Source organism: Cervus elaphus, chromosome 30 (genome assembly GCF_910594005.1).
Source record: "Cervus elaphus chromosome 30, mCerEla1.1, whole genome shotgun sequence".
Taxonomy (NCBI): domain Eukaryota; kingdom Metazoa; phylum Chordata; class Mammalia; order Artiodactyla; family Cervidae; genus Cervus; species Cervus elaphus.
In genome coordinates, this window is record NC_057844.1 from 14,236,712 (window position 1) to 14,250,049 (window position 13,338).

Below are 13,338 nucleotides of genomic sequence, written 5' to 3' on the forward strand. Positions count from 1 at the left end.
AGAGCAAGAGGAAAAAAAAAGTTTGAGATGTGACGTTCAGACACAGGTGCGCTGCCCCTCTGTGTTCAGCAACTGCGGGGCGCGGTACCTTCCAGTCGTTTCTGAGCCACAGAAAGCTTGGTTGGTAGTTCTGCAGATTAATCACAGCTGACCCTGCTGCTCCACTGCTGAGTTCTGCCCAAATGCCTGCAAAGGCATCCCAGAGCAGCAGGCCGCCACTGTGAGAGTGCCCAGAGAGCAGTGATTCTCAGCATGTCAGCGTCTGCAGGCAGCCCAGCACCCGGGTCGTGGTTACAACCCCAGATACCGCGTGTCCCACCATCCCACACAGGTGGTCACGGCCTCCCTTGGAGGCGGTTGGGGGAAGACGCATGGATGGGGAGACCCGCCGTTCTCGTGGAAGGCTGGGATATGGGCCTGGAAGCAAAGGCCCTGGCCAACACAAAAGGGCAGTGGGCAAACAGGATGCATCATTAACCAGGTAGCAGGTGAACACTTTATCCGAGCCCTTGGCTGAAGGGCCTGGGCCTACGGCATGCACTCCAGGCATGGGGCGAGGCGACCACAGATGAGGCCTTGCAGTGCAACCCTCGTCAGCCAGGTTGCTTGTGTCCGAAGAAGCGGCAGTCCCTTTAACCAGGGTGGTCCTGGGCGGAAGTTGCCGGGCACTGCGGGCAGCTGCGTCCATCGCAGCTCAGGACGCAGGGGCGCTCCCGGACCCAGCCGTCCGCGCACGCTCGGCGCAGGCGCACTAGCAGCTGGCTTCCTGTAGAATCTCGATTTGGAGACTTCGGGGCACTCGAAACGCAGGAGGTGGGTTTTCTTATCTTGCTGTGGCTCCAGCTCGCGCTCCGCCTGGCCCCTGGGGCTGGAGCTGCAGCTCCTGCTCAGCCCGGAGAGCCTCCACCAGCCTCTGCTTAGGAAATGCAGCCCGTCCTGGTACTTCAGTCTGCGAGGTGAGGCCCTCCCTCTCGGCAGCCATGGCAGCCCGTTCTGGAAGTTGTCAATGAAATTGCTTTTTCAATGTTTAAACACACTTGTGGTTTTTTTCTTCCTTAGACCTAAATCGGCCATGGTGTGTTTTCTTTCCTGTATTTTGTTGAATTTGGTTTGCTAAAATTTTGCCCCAAGTTTTTGCATGTAACGTGAGAGATGGACCTCTGATTTTCTTTTGTTGGTATATCCTTGGTGAGCGTTAGTGTCAGTCTTCTGCCTTCCTCATTGAATGAGCTGGGAAGTAGTCCTTCTTTTAAAAGTCTGCAAAGTTTATCAGGCTGAGGTTAATTTATTCCTTAAAATATGTCCACCGAGAAAAAGCGCACAGTGTGAGAGTTGTGAGTGAAGTTTTATTTGAGAAAATGAGGATTGCAGCCTGGGAGACAGCCTCTGAAGATAGTTCTGAGTACCTGCGCAGAAGAGGTAAGGGGAAGGTCAGTATGTTTGAGGTTTTAGGGGATAAGTGCAAACAAGAACACATTTTGGCAGAAGGTTGCCGCTGGTCCCAAGAATGATTTTAGTGCTTTTCTAGGTATGAGATGATGTGAGAAACTGGACTCATAAAATAAGTTTACCATAAAAATGCAACTTTTCCATATGGGATATTTTTTCAAGTTTTTAATCTTTTTTATCACAAACCTACACAAAATACTTCTCTCAGAAGTCGTATTCAGTAGACTTCTTATATCTCATTTGTCAGAACTGTGTTGACTCAGATACAGGAGTATTTGGAGAGTTGATCGTTTTCACCTGGGCCCACTGCTGCCACACACAAGACCTGGCTTCTGTTAGATCACAGAAAAAATCAGGTAAGTGGATCTTAGTTCTTTAGCTTTTGTATAATTTTTCTTTTAAGATTTCTCATTTAAGTGATATCATATGATATTTGTCTTTCTCTGACTTATTTAACTTACTGTGATAAATCTCTAGGTCATCCATGTTGCTGCACAAGATATTATTTCATTTTTTAAAATGTTTGAGTAGTATTCCATAATAATATTCCATTCCATAGTACTCATTCCATGTGTACCACGTCGTCTTTATCCGTTTCTCTGTGGATGGATATTTACGTTGCTTTCATGTCTTGGCTTCTGTAATCAGTGAACACTGGCATGCACGTATACTTTCAAACCATGGTCTTCTCTGGATACATGCCCAGGAGTGGCACTGCTGTGTCATATGGTAGCTCCACTTTTAGTTCTCCAAGGACCCTCCATACTGTTTTCCATGTACCAATTTACATTCCCACCAGCAAAGTAGGAGGGGTCTTCCCTTTTCTCCATTCCCTCTCCAGCATTTGTTTGTAGATTTTTTTGATGATGGTCATTCTAACTGGTGTAAGGTGATATCTCATTATAGTTTTTGTTTTTTTCAGCTTTTTATTTTATATTGGGGTATATAGGTGATTAACAATGTTGATTGTTTAATTAGGTTCAGGTGATTAATTAGTTTCAGGTATACAGCTAAGTGATTTAGTTATACATATACCTTTATTTAGGGGCTTCCCAGGTGGCTCAGTCAGTAAAGGATTCACCTGCAATGCACAAGACCTGTGTTCGATCCCTGGGTTGGGAAGATCCCCTGAAGAAGGGAATGACTACCCACTCCAGTATTTTTGCCTGGAGAATTCCATGGATAGAGGAGCCTGGCGGGCTATAGTCCATGGGGTTGCACACTCAGACATGATTGAGCAACTAACACACTATACATGTATCTTGGGCTTCCCAGATAGCACTGGTGGTAAAGAACTTGCTTGACAATGCAGGTAGACATAAGAGACATGGGTTCAATCCCTGGGTTGGGAAGGGCCCATGGAGGAGGGCAGTCCACTCCAGTATTCTTGCCTGAAGAATCCCATGGACAGGACTCTGGGGTCCATGGGGTCACAGAGTTGGATGTGACTGAAGTGACTTAGCACTCTCGCATACATTTATCTATTCTTGTTCTAATTCTTTTCTCATTTAGGTTGTTATGTAATACTGAGCAGCGTTCCCTGTGCTATATAGTAGGTCCTAGTTCATTATCCATTTTAAATATAGCAGTGTGTACACGTGAAATCCAGACTCCCTAACTATCCCTCCCTCCCCTCTTCCTCCCTTCAAACCATAAGTTCATTCTTTTAAGTCTGCGGGTCTGTTTTTGTTTTATAAATAAGTTGATTTATATCAGTATTTTTAGATACCGCATATAAATGATAGCCTATGAACATCTGTGTTTCTCTGATTTATGTCTCACTAAGGATGACAATCTCGAGGTCCATCCATGTTGCTACAAATGGCATTATTTCATTCTTTTTAATGGCTGATTAATATTTTATTGTATATGTGTACCAAATCTTCTTAAGGCATTCCTCTGTTGATGGACATTTAGGTTGCTTCAATGTCTTGGCTACTATAAACTGCAGTGCAATGAACACTAGGGTGCATTTGTACTTTCGGACCATGTTTTTCTCTGGATGTATGCCCAGGAGTGGGATTGCAAGGCCATATGGTAGCTCTAGTTTTAGTTTTTTAAGGAACCTCCATACTGTTCTCCATAGTGGCTGTGCCAGTTTACATTCCCACCAACAGTGTAGGAGGGGTCCCTTTTCTCCACACCCACTCCAGCATTTATTGTCTGTAGATGGTTCGATGATGGCCATTCTGACTAGTGTGAGGTGATACCTCATTGTAGTTTTGATTTGCATTTTTCTAATAATTGGTGGTGTGGACCATCTTTTCATGTGCTGCTTAGCCATCTGTATGTCTTCTTCGGAGAAATGTCTGTTTATTTATTTATTTATTTATTTTTGTGTTGAGCTGCATGAGCTGTTACTAGATTTTGGAGATTAATCCCTGTCAGTCCCCCCATCATTTGCAGATATTTTTGCCCATTCTGTGGGTTGTTTTTGTTTTGTTTATGGTTTCCATTGCTGTGCAAACACTTTTGAGTTCAGTTAGGTCCCATTTGTTTATTTTTGTTTTTTCATTACTCTAAGAGATGGATTGAAAAGATATGGCTGCAGTTTACGTCCAAGAATATTCTGCCTATGTTTTCTTCTAAGAGTTTTATAGTATCAAGTCTTACATTCAGATCTTTAATTCATTTTGAGTTTATTTTTGTGTGTGGTATTAAAGAATGTTCTAATTTCTTTCTTTTACTTGTAGCTGTCTAGTTTTTCCAGCACCGCTTATAGAGGAGACTGACTTTTCTTCATTGTATAATCTTACTTTCCCTGTGATAGATTAATTGGCCATAGGTGTACGGGTTTCTTCTGGGCTTCTATCATGTTCCGCTGATTTATATTTCTGTTTCTGTGCCAGTATCATGCTGTTTTGATGGCTGTAGCATTGTAGGACAGTTTGGAGTCAGGGAGCCTCATGCCTCCAGCTCCATTTTTTCTCTCTCAAGGTTGTTCTGGCTGTTTGGGGTCTTTTGTGTCTCCAAACATACTAAACAATTTTTTTCTAGTTCTGTGAAAAATGCCTTTGGTAATTTGGTAGGGATTGCATTGAATCTATAGATTGCCTTGGGGAGTATAGTCATTTTGACAATATTGATTCTTCCAATCCAAGAACACAGTGTATCTTTCCATCTGTTTGCGTGTCTTCAGTTTCTTTCATCAGAGTCTCATGGTTTTCAGAGTACAGGTCTTTTGCCTCCTTAGGTAGGTTTATCCCAAGGTATTTCATTCTTTTTAATGTGATGGTAAGTGGGATTGTTTCCCTGATTTCTCTTTCTCATCTTTTCTTGTTAGTGTATAGAAATGCAACAGATTTCTGTGCATTAGTTTTGTATTCTGACTTTACCAATTTACTGATGATATCTAGTAGTTTTCTAGTAGCATCTTTAGGATTTTCTATGTATAGTATTACATTCTCTGAAGATACTGACAGCTTTACTTATTTTCCAATTTGGATTCCTTTTATTTCGTTTTCTTCTCTGATTGCCATTAGTAGGACTTCCAGAACTGTTTTGAATAGAAGTGGTGAGAGTGGACATCCTTGTCTTGCTCCTGAACTTAGAGGAAATGCATTTAGCTTTTCACTATCGAGTATGATGTTAGCTGTAGGATTGTCATATATGGGCAATATTATGTGGAGGAATGTTCTCTCTAAGCTCTCTTTCTGGAGAGTTTTTATTATAAGTGAGTGTTGAATTTTTTCAAAAACTTTTTCTGCATTTTTTGAGATGATCACAGAATTTTTATTCTTCAATTTGTTTATATGGTGTATCCAACACTGATTGGTTTATGGATATTGAATAATCTTTGCATCCCTGGGATAAATTCCATTTTATCATAGTATATGGTCCTTTTAATGTGTTGTTGAATTCTGTTTGCTAGTATTTTGTTGAGGATATTTGTGTATATGTTCATTAGTGATACTGGCATGATGTTGGTATCAAGGTAATGGTGGCCTTGTAGAATGAGTTCAGGAGTGTTTCTTCTTCTGCAGTTCTTTGGAATAGTTTCAGAAGGATAGGTGTTAACGATTCTCTGAATGTTTGGTAGAATTCGCCTGTGAAGCCATCTGCTTCTGGGCTTTTGTTTGTTGAGAGTTTTTAAATTACTGATTCAATTTCAGTAGTAGTAATTGGTCGGTTCATATTTTCAATTCCTTCATGGTTCAGCCGTAGGCGATTGTACATTTCTAAGAATTTGTTCATTTCTTCTAGCTTGTGCATTTTATTGGTATTTAGTTACTCGTAGTAGTCTCTTATCCTTTTTATTTCTTTGATGAAGGTTATAACTTCTCCTTTTTTATTTCTGACTTCATTGACTGGCACCCTCTCTCTCTCTCTCTCTCGATGAGTCTGGCTGAAGTTTTATTAATTACTTTTATGTTTTCAAAGAAACAACTTTTAGTTTAATTGACCTTTTCTATGCCGGACCTGCTGGCAAAATGAACAGGTCGAGGATGCAATCACCAGAGCACCTGAGAAATAAAAGACTCGGAAAGATAGGGTTGAGAGGGACGGAGTCAGCTTGTGACTGATTCCGACGACTTTATTGAGGGGTAACATACATATATATGCTAACAGGATTCACCAAATTTTAGATCAAAGACTTGCATACGTGCAGAACTGCAGACACTAGTTTTAGCTCAGGAGTTTTATCTTAACTCCAGCAGAGCATGGCACCAGCGTCTTACAATCAGTTAAAGACTACCTAGACATATTCACAGGAGCCCGATAATCTTATCAGAGTCAGGAAAATGGGCAAATGGTGGCTGCAGCGATTTTCTTGAGGGAGGTGAGAAAGGCCAATTTGCACTTTAATAAATCAGGGGTGGCGGGACAGAGAGGGACCTCTTAGATCTCTCTCTGGGCCGAGAAGGGGCCTGAGCAGTCAGGCCAGCTCCCCGCATTTCTATTGCTTTTGTAGTCTCTCTTTATTCTATACTGATTCTTATGATTTCTTTCCTTCTGCTAACTTTGGGTTTTGGTTTTTCCTTCTTCTCTAGTTGCTTTAGATAATAAGGTTAGGCTTTTTATATGAGATTTTTGTTTCCTGAGGTAATATTTTTCTTCCATTTATTTTTATTAGTTGGAGGCTAATTACAATATTGTAGTGGTTTTTGCCATACATTGACATGAATCAGCGATGGATTTACATGTGTTCCCCATCCCGGTCTCCCCTCCCACCTCCCTCTCCACCCGATCCCTCTGGGTCTTCCCAGTGCACCAGCCCCGAGCACTTGTCTCATGCATCCAACCTGGGCTGGTGATCTGTTTCACCCTAGATAATATACATGTTTCGATGCTGTTCTCTCTAAACATCCCACCCTCGCCTTCTCCCACAGAGTCCAGAAGTCTGTTCTGTACATCTGTGTCTCTTTTTCTGTTTTGCATATAGGGTTATCGTTACCATCTTTCTGAATTCCATATATATGCGTCCGTATACTGTATTGGTCTTTATCTTTCTGGCTTACTTCACTCTGTATAATGGGCTCCAGTTTCATCCATCTCATTAGAACTGATTCAAATGAATTCTTTTTAATGGCTGAGTAATATTCCATTGTGTATATATACCACAGCTTCCTTATCCATTCGTCTGCTGGTGGGCATCTAGGTTGCTTCCATGTCCTGGCTATTATAAACAGTGCTGCGATGAACATTGGGGTGCATGTGTCTCTTTCAGATCTGGTTTCCTCGGTGTGTATGCCCAGGAACGGGATTGCTGGGTCGTATGGCAGTTCTATTTCCAGTTTTTTAAGGAATCTCCACACTGTTCTCCATAGCGGCTATACTAATTTGCATTCCCACCAACAGTGTAAGAGGGTTCCCTTTTCTCCACACCCTCTGCAGCATTTATTGCTTGTAGCCTTTTGGATAGCAGCCATCCTGACTGGTGTGTAATGGTACCTGAGGTAATATTGAATGGGGCTTCCCTGGTGGCTCAGATGGTAAAGAATCTGCCTGAAGTGCAGGAGACCTGGGTTCAATCCTTGGGTCAGGAAGATCCCCTGGAGGGGGGCATGGCAACCCACTCCAGTATTCTTGCCTGGAGAATTCTGTGGACAGAGGAGTCTGGTGGGCCCCAGTCCATGGGGTCGCAAAGACTGAGTGACTAACACTTTCACTTTCAGTATCGTGGTGCAATAAACTTCCCTCTTAGAACTGCTTTGCTGTGTCCCATAGGTTTTGCATCATCATGCCTTTCTTTCTTTGTCTCTAGATACTGTTTGATTTTCTCTTTGATTTCTTCAGTGATTCAATGGTTGTTCAGTAGCCTATTGTTTAGCATCCATATGTTTGTGTTTTCTTCAGTTTTGTTCTAATAGTGAATTTCTAATATCATAGCATTGTAGTTGGAAAAGATGCTTGATATGATTTTAATTTTCTTAAATTTACGGAGGCTCACTTTGTGGCCCAGCATGTGATCCGTCCTAGAGAATATTTCTTGTGCCCTTGAGAAGAATGTGTAGTCGTCTTCTTGGATTGATCCCTTGATCATTATGTAGTATCTTCTGTCTCTTAATAGTCTTTTGTTTTAAACTTTATTTTGTCTTCTATGAGTATTGCTACACCAGCTTTCTTTTGATTTTTGCCTGCATGGAATACCTTTTTACGTCCCCCCACTTTCAGTCTGTATGTGTCGCTAGATCTGAAGTGGGCATCTTACAGACAGCATATATAAGGGTCTTTTTTTAAATATATATTTAAAAATTTATTTTATTTGGCTGTGTTGAGTCTTAGTTGTAGCATGCAGGATCTTTGGTTGAAATATGTGGGATTTTTAGTTGTAGCATACAAACTCTAGGTCCTTGACCAGGGATTGAACCCAGCCCCCTTGCATTGGGAGCATGGAGTTTTAGCCGCTGGACCACCAGGGAAGTCTCCACCAGTCTTAATTTTGTATCCTTCCACCCAGTCTTTGTCTTTTGGTTGGGGCATTTAATCTGCCTACATTTAAGGTAATTAACAATATGTATAGTCTTAACTGCCATTTTGTTAATTATTTTGCATTTATTTTTGTAAGTCTTTTTTTCTTCCCTCCATCTCTTGTTCTCTTGTGATTTGGTGACTGTCTTTAGTGTTTTGTTTGTATTCCTTTTTCATTTTTGTCTGTACATTGATTATAGATTATTTTTTGTTTGTGGTTACCATGTGTTTTGGTATAGCAGTCTATATGTAAGCAAGATTGTTTTAAGTTTCTGGTGTTTTAACTTCAAAGGCATTTACAATGCCTTGCATTTGTAGTATTTTCTCATGATTCCTAGTTTAGATATCTTATTTGTGTGTGTATAATTTCCTACCTTTACTGTATGTTTGCCTTTACCAGTGAGCTTTTCCATTTGTAATTTCCTTGTTTCTAACCTTGGCATTTTCTTTTGCACCTAGAGAAGTTTCTTTAGCATTTGTTGCAAAGCTTGTCTGGTGGTGCTGAATTCTCTTAGCTTTTGCTTGTCCGTAAAGCTTTTAATTTCTCCATCAAATCTGAATGAGAGCCTTGTTGGGTAGAGTATTCGTGGTTGTAGGTTCTTCCCTTTTATAACTCTAAATATATCATGTCACCAGTATATAAATGTATAAATATTGGTGTTTTTATATGGTGGTATTATATATTATTATGTGGTATTATATATATATATATAAGTATATAAATAAATGTTGGTGTGTTTAATGTTGTCCCAGACATCTTTTAGACCGTCTTCATTTCTTTCATTCTCTTTTCTTTATTTTGTTCTGTGACTGATTTCCACCATTCCATCTTTCAGCTCACTTATTTGTTCTTCTGCCTCACTTTTCCAGTTGATTCCTTCTAGTGTATTTTTCATATTGCAGTTACTGTACTGTTCAGCTTTTGTTCTTTAGTTCTTCTAGGTCTGTGCTAAACATTTCTTGTATCTTATCAATCTTTAGTGCCTCCATTCTTTTTCTGAGATCATGGATCATCTTTACAAGCATTATTTTGAATTTTTTTTCCAGGTAGACTGCCAGTCTCCACTTCACTTAGTAGTTGTTCTGGGGTTTTATCCCCTCCATCTGGGACATATTCCTCTACTATCTCATTCTAACTTTCTGTAATTGTTGTTTCCATTCTGCAGGTGGCAGGGTTGTAGTTCTTACTTCTGCTGTCTGCCCCCTGGTGGATGAGGCTAAGAGGCTTGGGCAGAGTTTCTGGGGGGAGGGACTGGTTCTTGCCCACTGGTGGTAGAGCTGGGTCTTGTGTCTCTGGTGGGCAAGGCCATTTCAGGGGGTGTGTTTAGTGGGCAACTGTGTGCTCAGGAAGACTTTACGCAACCTGTATGTTGATAGGTGCAGCTGTATTCCTGTCCTGTTGTTTGGTTGGCCTGAGGCATCCCAGCATTGGAGCCTACAGGCTGTTGGAGGGGGCCCCGTCTTGGTGAGAGAAGGGTGGACCCCAGGAGGGCTTATACCATGACTACTCCCCAAAACTACTACTTCAGTGTCTATCCCAGCAATGAGCCACAGCTAACCCCACATCCATAGTAGACGCTCAGTACCAACAGGTGGGTCTGACCCAGGTTCTTATGAGGTCATTGCTTTTTTTCCCCCGGGTCCTGATTTGCATGAGAGCTTGTGTGCACATTCCAAGAGTGGAGTTTCTGTTTCTGCAAGTCCTGTGGAATTCCCGCAATCAAAGCCCGCAAGCCTTCAAAGCCCCAGGTTCTCTGGGGGCTTCTACGCCTGTTGCCAGACCTAAGGCTGGGGACGCTGCCATGGCGCTCAAAACTTTCACTTCTGTGGGAACACTTCTGTGATGTATTTTACAGTTTGTGGGGCACCGACCTTGTGGGTATGGGATTTGGTTTTATAAGCAGTTGCACCAGTCCTACTGTCCTGTCGTAGCTTCTTCTTTGTTTTTGAATGTAAGCTAGTTTTGGGGGTAGGTTCCAGCATTTTTATGTGTATTGTTATTCATGAGTTGTGATTTTGGTGTTTTTGTAAGAGGTGAGCTCAAGTTCTTCTACTCCATCTTGTCCCCTCCTCTCCCATATGGGATGTTTTATTTCACATTCTTGAATTCATCTTTAATTGATTTCTTATTTCTGATGTCTTATTCCATTTGGGCAGCTATAACAAACAATACCGTAGGCTAGGCAATGGCACCCCACTCCAGTACTCTTGCCTGGAAAATCCCATGGACGGAGGAGCCTGGTAGGCTGCAGTCCATGAGGTCGCTAAGAGTCGGCCATGAATGAGCGACTTCACCTTCACTTTTCACTTTCATGCATTGGAGAAGGAAATGGCAACCCACTCCAGTGTTCTTGCCTGGAGAATCCCAGGGATGGGGGAGCCTGGTGGGCTGCCGTCAATGGGTCCACACAGGGTCGGACACCACTGAAGTGACTTAGCAGCAGGTATTTTAAACAAATATTCAAGTCTCACTGTTCTGGAGGCTGGAAAGTCCAAGGTCAAAATACCAGCAGATTTGGTGTCTGGTGAGAACTCACTTCCGGTTCATAAAATCGTTTCCTGAAAAATATCTATCTTAAGGCCTGTTCTGCCAGTTTTTCCTATGCACAGAGTGCCTCATTCCTGATCTCTACCCTAGACTCTCTTCAGAGTGTGTTGAAGGTCATTGGCTAATGACTTCATCCTTATAGAGGCAGATGGCAAGCAACAGTTTTTAGTTGTCAAATATTTGATGAAAGTGGTGAATTCTTTTGGATTTCAGGTTTTCATTGAGGCCAAGGCTTTAGATTATGGGTTTGTTCCTTTAATAGATGTAGAACTATTCAGAGTTTCTACTTGGTTTGGGTAAGTTGAGCTTTCCCTAGGGTACATTTCATCTAAAATTTTAAATTAATTAGCTCAAAATTGTTCATAGTAAGCTCTTATGATTTTTCCAATATAGGACCTGTAATAGTGTTACTTTTTTCATTCTTAATTTTGGTTGGTTGTGTCCCCTGTGTCTCTGTGTCCCTCCTTCTCTTTCTCATACACATACCTTCTCTGGGCTCATCTTGTTCAGGCTGTTGAGTCACAGACTTGGGCCAAATCTAACCTTGAGTCTGTTTTTGTCAATGAAGGTTTATTGACACACAGCCACACCCAGCCATTTATTGTCGATGGCTGCTTTCACACTGCAGTGCTAGATAGAGCTGCATAGAGACCACAGCCCTGCCAAGACTAAAGTGATAATACACCCGGCCCTTTACAGAAAAAGGATCTGCTTGAACTACTTTCAAATATACTATAAAGCAGTGTTAACAGTAGTTTTCGGGTTGTACGTTACATCCCAAGGGTTGTTTTTATTTTACTTTCTTCTTTGTAGTTTTTGTACTTTCAAAACCTTTTTATATTGAATATGTACTGTTTTATAATCTAGAAAAAGAGTCATAAAGTGAGCTCATGGCTCACCTTAATCCAATGGATTGTGTGAATCCAGTTCTAAAGGATTAAAATACCATCTTTTTTTCAATTAAAGTACAGTTGATTTATAATACTAGTTTTAGGTGTACAATATAGGGATTCAGTATTTTTATAGATTATATTCTAAAGTTATTATAATACTGACTGTATTTCCTGCGGTGTGTGATATATCCTTGTATCCTAGTAGTTTGCACCTGTTAATCTCCTACCCTTATATTGTTCCTCCCTCCTCCCTCCCCCCACAGGTAACCACTGATTTGTTCTCTGTATCTATGAGTCTGTTTGTTTTGTTACATTCATTTACTTTATTTTTCAGATTACATGTATAAGGGATAACATGCAGTATTTGTCTTTCTCTATTTGACTTATTTCACTAAGCATAATACCTCCAGTTCTATCTGTGTTGTTACAAATGGCAAAATTTTGTTCTTTCTTATGGCTGGTAACACAAAGTCTCTAGCAAGCTAGAGATTCTTTGTATTTTTAAACTATTTAGTTCCCATATTTCACACTGAGAAGACAGAGGCACTTGGAGGAAACCATATGGGAGGTTCCTGGCAAGGTGACCCTGAGCGTCTTTATGCTGTTCCGATGCTGTTCCAGGGAGCAGTCTGCTCTGTGGCTCTCTGTCTTTTCAGTAGTGGACAGTGGTTTTAGCCCTTGCAGCCTTGGCCATCTTCAGTTTTATTGATGGAATTAATACTTCTTTATCTACAAAAGTAGAATGGATTTTTTTAAAAAGTCTTTTTCATTATGACAAGAATCTATCCAATTGGATTCTATTAACTAAAAATTTTGTTTTAAAAGCATCTAAGTAGTACTAAGGGAATTCTCTTCTTGAACTTTCTAATTAGCTTTCATAAGAGCCAATTACCACCCCTCCACTCCCGTGTTTTATAGAGCAGGTCATTTGTAGATGGATCTTCTCTTCAAAGCAAGGCTGAAGAGGGGCAGTTTGGTTTCTTGACTGAGTACACAGCTTTCCCATATGGGATGTTTTATTTTACATTCTTGAATTAATCTTCAGCTGATTTCTCATATCTGATTCCATTTGGAATAGCAGTCCTATTCCTTTTGGGCTGCTATAACAAAAATACAGACTGGGTGCTTTTTAAAAATTAAGTCTTGGCTGTGCTGTGTCTTTGCAGCTGTGAGCGGGCTTTCTCTCGTTGTGGTGAGCAGGGGCTGCTTTTGACTGGGGTGGCCTCTCTTATCGTGGAGCACAGGCTCCTGGGCACTCAGGCTTTATAGTTGTTGTCACAGTCTCAGTTGCCCTGCAGCATATGGAATCTACCTGGACCAGGGATCAAAAGCATGTCCCCTGCATTGACAGGCAGGTTCTTAACCACTGGATCACCAGGGAAATCCCTAGACTGGGTGTTTTAAACAACAAATACTTATTTCTTACTGTTCTGGAGGCTAGCAGGTCCAAGATCAAGATGCTAGCATATTTGGTGTTTGGTGAGAACTCACTTCCTCGTTCATAGACTGCTGTCTTCTTGTTATAACCCAGCGTGG

General features: G+C 41.3%; 1 long non-coding RNA gene across 1 annotated transcript in view; it reads left to right on the forward strand.

The window, feature by feature from the left end:
* Window positions 1-513: 513 nt before the first annotated feature.
* LOC122686563 overlaps window positions 514-13,338 on the forward strand; it is a 66,178-nt gene continuing 53,353 nt past the window's right edge. Inside the window, exons 1-2 of the long non-coding RNA XR_006338831.1 lie at window positions 514-956; window positions 1,697-1,805. This is a non-coding gene — a long non-coding RNA (uncharacterized LOC122686563). The remainder of the gene's footprint in view (window positions 957-1,696; window positions 1,806-13,338) is intronic.